Source organism: Pinus tabuliformis, chromosome 9 (assembly GCF_031772625.1).
Source record: "Pinus tabuliformis cultivar Carrire ecotype Pingquan chromosome 9, CPIR1, whole genome shotgun sequence".
Lineage (NCBI taxonomy): Eukaryota > Viridiplantae > Streptophyta > Pinopsida > Pinales > Pinaceae > Pinus > Pinus tabuliformis.
Window position 1 is genome coordinate 1,143,866,204 of NC_142307.1, and position 11,707 is coordinate 1,143,877,910.

Genomic DNA, 11,707 nt, shown 5'->3' on the forward strand with positions numbered 1-11,707 from the left:
TGAAGATCTCGGAGAGATGATTTACATGGAAAATATGGCTCATGATTTCGTCCAACAGTTTTCCTGGAATCTGCCTCTGAAGTTTTTGGTGAAAATAACCTATATCACTTTCAAAAGGTTAAAAACACAAATGGTAAAAACTTTTTATTTTTTTGGGTTTTTATAAGCTTTTATGCCTATTAAAATATTATTTTTTTCCTATTAAACTTTAAAATCCAAATTTATAATGTTTTTCACTATATTTTTAGCAAAGATAATTATTTTGAGTTTAAGTGTGTAGATCACGGGTTATTTACACAAAACAAATCATTTTGGCAGTGAGTATACTTTTATCACTTTTTCGAACTCATTAAAACTTACAAAAAAGTGAAACCAAGGAGTTCTCTTTAAGCCCTTTTTAGACTCCTTAAACATGAAAGGATCGTCAAGTACTTGATTATTTGAACTCGTAAAAGTAAATGAACAATTGTCTATTCAGTATAAGTTTAACCCTTTTACGGAATGAACTAGACTGACTATTTAAAAAAAAGGTATACATTGACTAATCATGGTCAAAAGAGTTCTCTCCTACATTATTTTACCCTTTTCGGGCTTAAGGGACTCAATTTACGAAAAAGGACATTGCGGATTTTACTTATGTTTTCCTCTTGACTCCCTAAAATTGAAAAATACCGAGCTTTACTTTCTTCAAGCTCGTTAAAATTTACATTGAAAGAATTTAACGAGTTTTCTTTTTGTGTCTTTTCAAACTCTTTAAACATCAAAACGACATCAAGTTACCCCTTCATTGGACTTGTAAAACTTAAACAGTGCAGGACTCGTTAAGCATGATGAGATCGAACCACTCCTTCTTAGGATTCATTAAAAATACTTTAGAGGACTCATCCGAAGGATGAGCTTACATGATAAGCATATGTTATACTCCTCAAGATTGTAAAAAATAAAGAGGTACTTTCCAGTAATGGTGGAGGAAAAGTGGAAAAGAGCCTTTGTTTTATATTTTCAAAAGTCAGTATGTCACTCTTAAACATTACACTCTGTCACTTTTTGTGTCCGAGTTGGGAAATTCATTTGCCACTCTGTTGACCAAACCTCATTGAAAGTATTCAGTTGGTTTGGGTATTATTTTCTAGTCAAATGCTGACAAGTCATCATGCCATGTCATCGATATGTTCAAGAGAAGTACAATATTATTCAAATTACTTTGCCAGTCATAGCCTTCAGTTGCATCAATCATCTCTAAGTTAGTCCTGGATTACTCCAAATTGTTATTCTTCAAAACTTGACATGAGTTTCATGTTGTAAGTCCTCCTGCAATAGATCACTTCCTATCGAATTTGGCTCACTATCTAGGAAGTTGATCTAGAAACCTTTAGTACCTTGCGGCCTTCATGCCTTAATGGCAAGTTTCTCACCTTTGATGACAAGTTCTCATCATTGACCTTCGATCGAATGATTCTATGAGTGTTTGACATCAGCACATCTATTCGCACTTCATAGATTGTCCTAGAAGTACCTTGAGATCCATTGTCATTATTGGTGGTTTCTCTCACACTTGTTAACGGTTCACATCATTGACCAGTAATAAAGTGGTTTCTATCATGTTCGACTACGAGACATTCACTCCCATGGCTAGATTTGTACTAAGGATCAAGAGATGGATATCAAGACCTTGGATCTAGTTTCATCCATCCAAGTTGTGTGGATTTATCAAACATTCATGATTGTAAACATATATACATTGATGGTTGCATCCATACTATGTCGTTTATTGACATGGACCTTTAGATGTATTTTTGTACTGATTCCTTGACACATTTATACTCCGAGTATGGGAATTCCTAGCTCAGTGATGATTATATTGCATTATAACTTGTGTTTGATTGTTTCAGGTCTCCAACTGCAGTTTATATCCCAAACCTTGACATGACAAAGCACTTCAGTCATCAAATATCCCTTTTGACATTGCACTTTAGTGGGAAATATGTTACATGTCATTTTGTCACATTAGGTCAGTGACCATTGGTTTGGATCTTTCTCTATCCACAAATGTGTCCCAAAGCATTCCCCTGCAAAGTTAGAATCCAAATTATCCCAAAGAAAGTGGAATTCCTAGATCCCATGGTTCAAAACCATGTTTTTGGTTTCCTCTATCCAGCACATCTAAGAGATTTTTCTAAATGTTTTAAAATATTCCCCTGACACTTACTATGCAAAGACGAGTTGAACATGAATTTTCCTCATCAACCATTGAGACACTGTTAAAATTGTCAACTAGGACCAAATTCCACTCTAGACAGATCTTTTGAAGAAGATAATTATCGCATTGAATTCCTCTTTTTGAGAGGACCAAAATCAACCTAAAGATGACAAATTTGGATAAGGAGAAATGGGTTTTGAATTTATGTTCTCTCACATGTAAATTATTAAGGTCGGCCTCACCTCTATGTCAGCTCATCAAGCCCAATGGTCACGTTTCTTGACCCCCAACGAGTTATATATAGAAGTGCCTTCACCCTCATTTTCACACTTCCATATCTCATTATTCTCTCTGAAATAGTCGTAGAAGAAGAAGATCTCCAGCGAGGGCCAAGGTTGGGATCTGTTTAGTCTCCTTCATGGGCCGAATTCCTCGGGCAGGAGGCCGAGATCAATATGGAGAAAGTATGGGCTTAGCTATGAATGATTTTGGGCTCATTTATCATCAACTTTAGGACCGAGTTAGAGGCAGCTTGAGGCAAGGAGGATGAGCATCTTAAGGAATAATATTGGGTGAAGATTTGTTGTGAAAGAGAGCCACAAACCTAAGGCAGCTTGAGCGAAGGCTTGAAGGATTATTTGGGGCATCTTCTTCTATGATTTAGTGCAGCTTCCTTGTGTACGTTTTAACCTTGTACATAAATTACCTGCATACGAATTCTAAAAATTGAAAATAAGTAATGGAGAGAATACAAACAAATACACAAATATTTTCCCTGGATCCCAAAACCGAGACTACTAGATTGATTTTTCATTATGTTCCTTTCAATGTTACAATACATACATATACATGTCGAAGCATTCATAAGCCCCAATCCATTAACCCTGGACTAGAACATAACCATAGTTCCCTTGACTGGATCTACAAAATACCATGGGCAGAAAACCATCATGCCCAAAACCATGTGAAAAACTCATGCACAAAAGCATAGGTAAGTCTGCTTACCTAATATAGGGTCCAAAAAAAATTCTCGTGGCGCTGCCTCAGACTCCATATAGGGGGGCTAATGCCCCCCTGGATCCCCGCAACAGGGGCGGCTGTGCCACCACTATGACCCCCCTATTGTGCCTTCCGCAACGAATAGGATATAGTGTGACGCTTCCACACATGCAACTAGTCATGGAAAGAATATAACGCACACCCAACACCTTGTTAGAACAGGCTGCTAGATTGAAGGCGAGTTTGGGGTGTATTTTTTATATGTTTCTACACTCTAAGTTGGGCTGCAGGAAATTATACTACAACATTTGGTTGGAAGTATTTGTGGAGAGGCCTAATGGCTTAATTTGAGTCCTCTTCCTTAGCCGTAGTCAAGGAGAGAATGTCACAGTATAAAAAACCCTTGTTTGTAGGTGGATTCATGATACTGTTGGGATAGAGATGTTGTAGTGTGCCTTGAAAAGGAGCCTCAAGTCCTTGTTCATTGTTGGATGCATGGAAGGGGTCATCTATAGGATCATCTCATTGGGAGAAAGTTGACCAATGACTTCTCGGAACCCTAACCAGGCAGTAAGCTATGTTAACCATAGTTTCCAACCTTATAGAACAGTGATTTGGCAAGGATATTTTAACTCATATTATTGTACTCTCTCTGTCCAAAATTTGATAATAATAATAAGAATTAATGATCAAGGGTTTTTACCCATCTTATGGCTTTTCCTTGGCTTGAGCCAAATATTTTTGTTCTCTTGTCTTGGCTTGACTTCTGAATTTATATTTAATGTTCTTTCATTAGTTATTGTCATGGTTAAAAGTGATTGTTTATGGACTAATGGAATTGATAATGAGCTTATGAAGTAACTAAACTAAGAAAAGAGCATGTTAACTCAAAATTAACATGGTATCATAGCTCGGGCGAGGACAAGCCCAAGCAAGAAGAAATAAATAACCAAGAGGAGATTATTGGCAAATCTCCATGGTATACTCCTAAAAATCTAAATTTCCCAGCAAGGATTCATCTCATCAAAATTAAAAAGGGTTTTTGGGATTGTTTGTTTATAGAGGATTCTTCGTTGGGGTTTCCAAACTATTTTTGATCTCTAATATGGTTAACATTTGGATCTAATCTCGGCTCCTTGTTCCAAGTTTTGTTTTTCACCAGCGATATCAATTTTTGGAAGTTCCCTATGGAATCAAATTTCAACTCTTTGAAGTCAAATATGGCATCATAGTTTCACTATGGAATTTAAATATGTATGGGTTTCTAAATAACTTCATTTGAGCCCTTCTGAAGTCTATTCGGAGATTTATCTATGTGATATTTTCAGTCCTCATCAAATTTGTGTACCTTACATTTTCTGAAGCATCAAATACAATGATCTTATCCTCTAATTCGAGCCCAATCCTTCTCTGACTGATTAAGATTATTGCTAAAGTCTTGTTGAATGTTTTTAAATGGAATCTGAGGCAAATTTTGTTCACCTTTGAGGTCTGTCTACATACCTTTTATGCTTGTGATCTCCTATCTCAGTACAAGGACATATCTTAAGTCTTAGTACTAGTTGTCACAACTCAAAGCATGAAAGTTTGACTTCATAATATGGATAAAAAAAATTATGGGATAAATTTATGGCAGCATAAGCCCTGTTTTGTGACATCAAATTTGCAACTGGATCTAGGATTCATCTATCGTGTCAATTCTGAAAAGTCTCAGCTTGTCTTAAAATAATACTTAACAGTTCTATCTAAGATATTCAAAATTGTAGTAGTTCGATGGAAGGCTCAGTGATATTTGTACTTCAGTATCTCAATACAACAACTATGTTTCAGCTTGCTCTCGATGTACCTATGTCTGATGATAACAATCATAGCTATATTTTTATGATGACATCTCTATATCATCTTCTACTCTATTTTGTGGATCATCTTCATGAATCTCTATATTGGTGTAACAGTGTCTCATTATATCTTCACATCGGCTTGATATAATAGTCTTGCTCAAACTTGGTGGATCGATTCTTTGCTTGAGACTCACATCGTTCAGATTAAGTTCCCTAAGTATGCCCCCGTCAAAATCAAGATACTTGTAGTCATAGGCAAATAATAATAACAAGTCCTCTCATAATGATTATCCCACTGAAATATGCATGGCCATTTCGCATTGGACCATCTATGCAGATCTTCGCAGAAGCCTTTCATCGAGTCTACTTAATACCTTGTCAGTCTATTTTACAACCAAATATAGGTATGGTTGGTGTAGAATTTAGGATGTATCATATTCACCCTCCTTCTAGTTCTTCTATGGTTTTCTATCATTGAGCAAAGAAATCTGGGATTTAACACAAAATATATCTACTCATTGGCTAAAGGAGATGGTGTTAAGATATACTCTAGTTAACAACTTCCAGTGACCCTGAAGGTGATAAATAACGTGACTGAAGGAATTTGAATTACAGGTATTGACTTATCGAAAAGTCTATGTTGAGTTCAACATGAATGATTTGGAACAACTTCTAGATTTCATAAATGTAGTGTTGAACTCCAAATTTCCTATGGGGCAAGTGACAAAATTTATTATATCAAGTCTCCCACAGACAATATTTCATATATCCTACACGAAATTGAAAATATTAATGTCAAATACAAGTTTATTCATGAAGTGTTATTTATGATTTTGGAACAGATACACTAGGATCATTTTTGTTTTTAGACCTGGGTAGATTTCACATACAACACATCGATTCATGAGAAGGAACTTTGCAAGTTACCTCTGGTATTTAAAGGGCGACTTGGGTATTATCTTAGATCTTGTTAGAATTGGAATTACAACAAATACTCCTGTGAGAGATATGTGATTTACCTTGTTGTCATTCTATATTTTTGAGGTTGGGGGAGTAAACACATAAGACAGCATCAAAACCACTTTGGAAGCTGGGATCTAGCCCTGCCAGCATCAGAGAGGGATCTCTCTATAAAATTTAGCTATGTTTGATGTGAATTTTAGGCTAGTTATTACTGTACTAATTCTTTTTTATTAGATTTTCTGGTTGATTAAATTGTTATAATTCCATTGGGTTATGGAGTCTAAGGATTAACTGGATCTGCATCAAACTTTGACGGAGTTACATAGGGCGAGCTAGGTTGCACTAGTTGGATCTTTTGGAATTTTAAATGGATTATGAAACAGAAGAAATGTAAGATTTAGTAGAAACTAAGGAGAAATGAAGAATTCCTTAATTTGACTTCAACAGAAAACATATAAATTACTAATAGCCAAAATAGGGTGTTTTGTATAACATATCCTATTCATCACAATTTCTGTTATGTAATTAATCTTTTCAAAATTGATAGAGAAAGAAGACAATGATTAAACACATGAACGGAAGAAAAACATCACCAATTCATACACCACATGAATCCTGTGAACAATGTCCTTGTATTATTGATGCTTCCAGTAACTTAGAAAAATTACAATTCGCGGAGGAAATTATATTCAACAATCAACCCTTAATACTTCAAATAGTGAAGTATTTGTACAAATAATTACATAATCATTACAAAATCGTTGTCTCAACCGAAAGTGTATTATTAGCCTACTTCTAAACAATAAAATCTATCTCTTGGTAGAGAAATAGGCAATGTAGACAACTGCATGGAATGGTGGTTGTGTTTTGGTGGATTCAGTTGATGAATCAGCCTCAAAACTGTGTTGCGCTGATGTGTTGGATGTTGTGCTACTGTTGTGTTGGTTGTTGTTTTTACTGCATCTAAATTACCCTTGAATCCAGTAAATCACAAAGTTCTTCCCACCTTTTTCATATGATAGGGTTAATTTAATTACCCTCCAGTAAATATCATCAAACTCAGAATATTTTTCAAAAGTTGGCTTCACTGTAAAAATATGTTTTACCTCATTCTGGATGAAGAATTCATTTGCCATGGTTTCTAAAAATGTTGTGGCTGTCATATTTCCCTTTATGCCACTGAACTTGACACTGCTTCTGGCCATTTCCTTCATTTTTATAACATAGTCTTCCTGAGTGATCAATTTATCATTTATCACATATATGTTGTGTAGTCCTTTTTGGATTATTGTTTCAATTATGTTGCAAAACCTGTTCACTCCCAACTCTAGTGTTTCACATCTTTCCTCCAATTGATCAATGAGGTTCCTTTTAGTCAAAACTTTCTTGACTTCCAAAATAGTGGCAGTTACGTTGCTAATTCCTAATTCTTCAAGTTCATATTTGTTCTTTGAATTGAGGAATTTTATAATGTTGGAGGCTTCTGTGGGCATATCTCCAAGCCTTTCCCTTACCTGAACAATGGTTTTTGTGGCTTTTTCTATCAATTCTTTTTGTTCAAAGATGATTTGGGTAGATGGCCAAATCTCATTCATAGAGTCTATAATACCCACCCAAATGGTTTCCTTGGCTTGGGCCAAGGTCTGACCAATTGATGTATCATTTTATACTTTCTGCAACCTCTCCAACAATCTCTGAGATTTCTCCACTTCAGCGATATGAAAGGCTTCATTTCTAGTTGTTTGTTCTTGCAAAGCTTTGACTTGTGCCTGCAATACCTTGATCTTTTCTAACTGGATTGACATGTTCTCCAGTGTCTTTGTCACTTGTTCAGCACTTGCAGTATGAGTGGAAGAAGTCGCTGCAGTGGTTGTTCCTATTGCTGGGAGCTAAGAGATGGGTATGGCATCCAGGGGGACAATGGCCATCTTCTGACTTTGTTCTTTCTCTTTTATCATCTTTTCCATTTCTACCTCCATCTGCCTGATCTGTATATTTTTCTCTATAATCAACTTCATCATATCGGCCTTCTGTGCCTCATTTTCTTCAATGTCTTTCGTTAAGGGATCCTCTGTGGTTGGCAACTTGAGCTGCTTTGTCAATGCTGCAATATCCATATTTTCTTCTTGATAATCTCCTCTACATAATTTACATATTTAGGATCATATCCTATCTTGACCACCAAATATTCTAAAGATTTGATCCTATTATCCTTTGCTAACAATGATACCTTTTCCATTTTCAAGTGAAACTGAATATTGTCAAATGAAACCTACAACTTAGACAATGACATAGCAGTATTAGTTAATGTAGAAGAAATCATCTCACCAGTCTGCTTATGCATATCCATTTTATCAATGGGATGGATATCTTTGGTGCTGAACTCAAATGTGGTACTCTTGTAGTCGGATGATGTTTTTGGATGTGGAATTTGGGCCTCAAGAAAGGTCATCTACATCTTTCCATGCTCTGTGTCAAAAATTGATAACAATCTGCTCTATGAGCTGGAGGTCTCCTTCCAAAATTGATTATAGGTATTTTTCTTAAGAATATCATTCTTAAGTTTAATCTCTTTGTACCTATCAAAAACAGTCTTTTCCTTCTCTCCTTGGACATTCTGTCAATCTAGCTCTATTTCCTTCTGACCATGTGAAACTGAAGGTCCAGTAGAAGATGTTACAAATTTGTTGCTTGTAGGTGGTGAATAGGGGTCACTTTTTCCCTTTTCATGTAACTGATCCTAAATTCTTTGGCCTCACTACTTGTTGTTGATGATGATCCCTCCTCTCTTTGTCTCTTACTTGTTTTTTCCTAAGGAGTGGGAGTCTGTAAACTTGAAATAGAAAATAGTTGTTTGTCAATTTCCTACAAAGTATTCTCTGTCCATTCCAACTAAGTTTGCATATGAATGGGCCCACCTATGTCTTTATGTGAAACTGTGACTTCCTCTTTGCCACCATAAAATGAATGTCATCATAATTTAACATTTGTTTGATATATTCTAGAGCAAAAATCTTCATGGGGAAGTATTTTGGAAGTCTTTATGGCGCCAATTTTGTTGTTGGGAAAAGTATCTACTCAGAACGCCCCTATCCCACTCTAAGGTGTGATAGTGCCTTAGCAACAAACAAGGAAAACTACTTTCGTATTCTTCTTTATGAAATATAAACGAAGAGGAAGGATGAACTAACCTATGTCTTGCGCGAGTTTGTTGATCCAATCGCTCTCCTCTTTGACAGCTTCCAGCTACCTGCTCCCTTACTAGCCCAGCTTCACCAAGTTCCTGCAAGATCACAGAAGAGGAAAACTACACAAAGAGATAGATTTACATTCATAAATAGCTTAGGATCAGATTTAAGCTAAACATGCAAATATAACAAAACATCATTGATACACAAGCATGTAGGAGAAACTCAAATAGTTTTATTGATAAAACAAGAAGATTCAGGAGGAGATACAACCAAGTGAGTCCCAATCCAACATCTACCTCCCAGTAAAGGAATCCCTTCTTCACCTCCAACAAAGCATAAATCACCCAATACACTAATCTCAATCTCAAAACCAACAGCAATTCTCTGCAAAGTACAAAATTCCAGCCTCTGGATCTCTGGGATGAGGGATCCATATATAGATGTAAGCAGAGAGGATGAGTCAGCTTATGTTTTGACTTGTGGCTTCTCTCTGTCAGTTCTTGCTTCCACTTGGAAACTGAGAGCCTCTTACTCATCCTTGGTCGAACTCAGTGAGGCAAGTGTCATTGAGGAAGATTCTGGAAGCTTCCATTGTCTGTCCACCTCACGGAATGACACTGCCATTTGGCATTTCTCGCTCAGCACACCCTGGTAGTGCATTTAGGTGCGTTGCAATGCACCTAGCTAGTGTACTGGGGTGCTATGCAACGCAGGCAGCTAGTGGAGCATCTGAAATGATCCTGATTTGACTGATTCTGAGTAGTTTCTGGTGGAGAACTTCTGGGAGAAGCTGTATTTGGTTGACCTTGTTCCTTTAGGGTCAGGAACAACACTTTTAGGGACTTTGGATCCCTTGGTTTATGGACATTTCATGCTTAGAGCTGTAAGGCACAAAAATTTCTATAACAGTTGCCCCCTAAAGTATGAGGCCGTTTATCGGGTGAAATGCTTTATTAGGAGGATCCGAAGTTCTTTCAATGCTGGGAGGGGACCTGTAATAAGATACAATACAATACATTATTTTCATATTGTTTTCATGATCTAGCTAAGGCGGGCATTCCCATGCTCAGCTTTATAAATTCATTTTTATGTACACAGGACAGACAATCGTCTGATGGTAGACTGATGATTTTGATGAAGTCATCATCCTTTTGGTAGGACGATTATCTGTGCTGAAATGTTTTACATGTCAATGTTTTTATTTTTCCTGAATATATATCGCAGCCCGGATGGATGAAACTAGATCCGAGGTCTTCAATCTCGTCCGATCTTCACTCGAAGTACAAGTCGATCCATGTGAAAAATGTTTTGAAGTCGAACATGGAAAGACATCGCTTAATTACCAGTCAATGATGTAAATTGTTAACAAGCGTGAGAGGAATCACCGATAAGGATGATGACCCTCAAGGTACTGCAGTACAATTCACGTGGTATGAATAAAGGACTTGGCGTCGAACACCACGCAAAATCTTTCGGTCGAAGGTCATTGATGTATACCTGTCGCCGGAAGTGAGAAACTTGCCATTGAGGCATGCAAGCTTCAAAGTACTGAATGGGGTGTTCTTAGATCAACTTCTTGGATAATGAGCTGATGTCGACAAGAAGCGATCCATCAAAGGAGGGCCTTTATGAATCCCACATCAATGACACGGAACGGAGCAAATGATTTTTGATGGAGGTGAAAACGATCTGATGATATATCGTTCAGGGTGGCGGTCATGAAAGAATGAAGTATAATGTATGGTAGTGGATGGGACACAGGTGACTTCTCTGGATGACTTCTCTTGAACATGTCGGCGACACTTATGTGATGGATCAGTAGCATTTACCCCAAATGTGGATGGCATGGCGAGACCATGGTGATGTGACCGGTGAATGAAACAACCCAACCCGACTCAGGCACGAAGTGGAAGTGTCATGTTCAAGAGCAACTTGCTACCAATAAATATTCTTTGAGTTTCTTCCCAATTTTTCCCCAGTCACTGCTGACCAGTACCTCTTTATTTTTGTCAAGCTTGAGGAGGATAACATATGCTTGTTCTATAATTTTCCCTTCGGGCAAACCCATCGCTATGTTTTAACGAGCCTAGCGATAGTGAAACTCGTTCTCGTCTAAAGACAAGTTTGTCGCTATTAATGTCTTTAACAAGTTTAACGACAAAGATAACTCGGTCCTTTTCATTTTTAGAGAGTCTGAAAAGGTACGTAAAGTTAACTCCGGAATTCCCTTTTTCGTCATCTAATCCCTTAAGTCCAAAAAAGTATAAAACAATACAGAAGGGATGAATTTTCGATAGTTTTAACGAGCCGAACAAAACAAGCGCTCGATCGTTTTGTGCAATAATCCCTCAAGTCCAAAAAGATTAAAATCTAGAGGAGGGATAGCACTTCCAGTCGCTTTAACGAGCTGGAAGGCCAAAACTCTGCAATCTTTTCATATTTTATGAGTCAGATGAAAAGAGCTTAAAGAAGACTCGTCTTTTGAGGAACGAGTGATAAAATGGGTAGCAGCT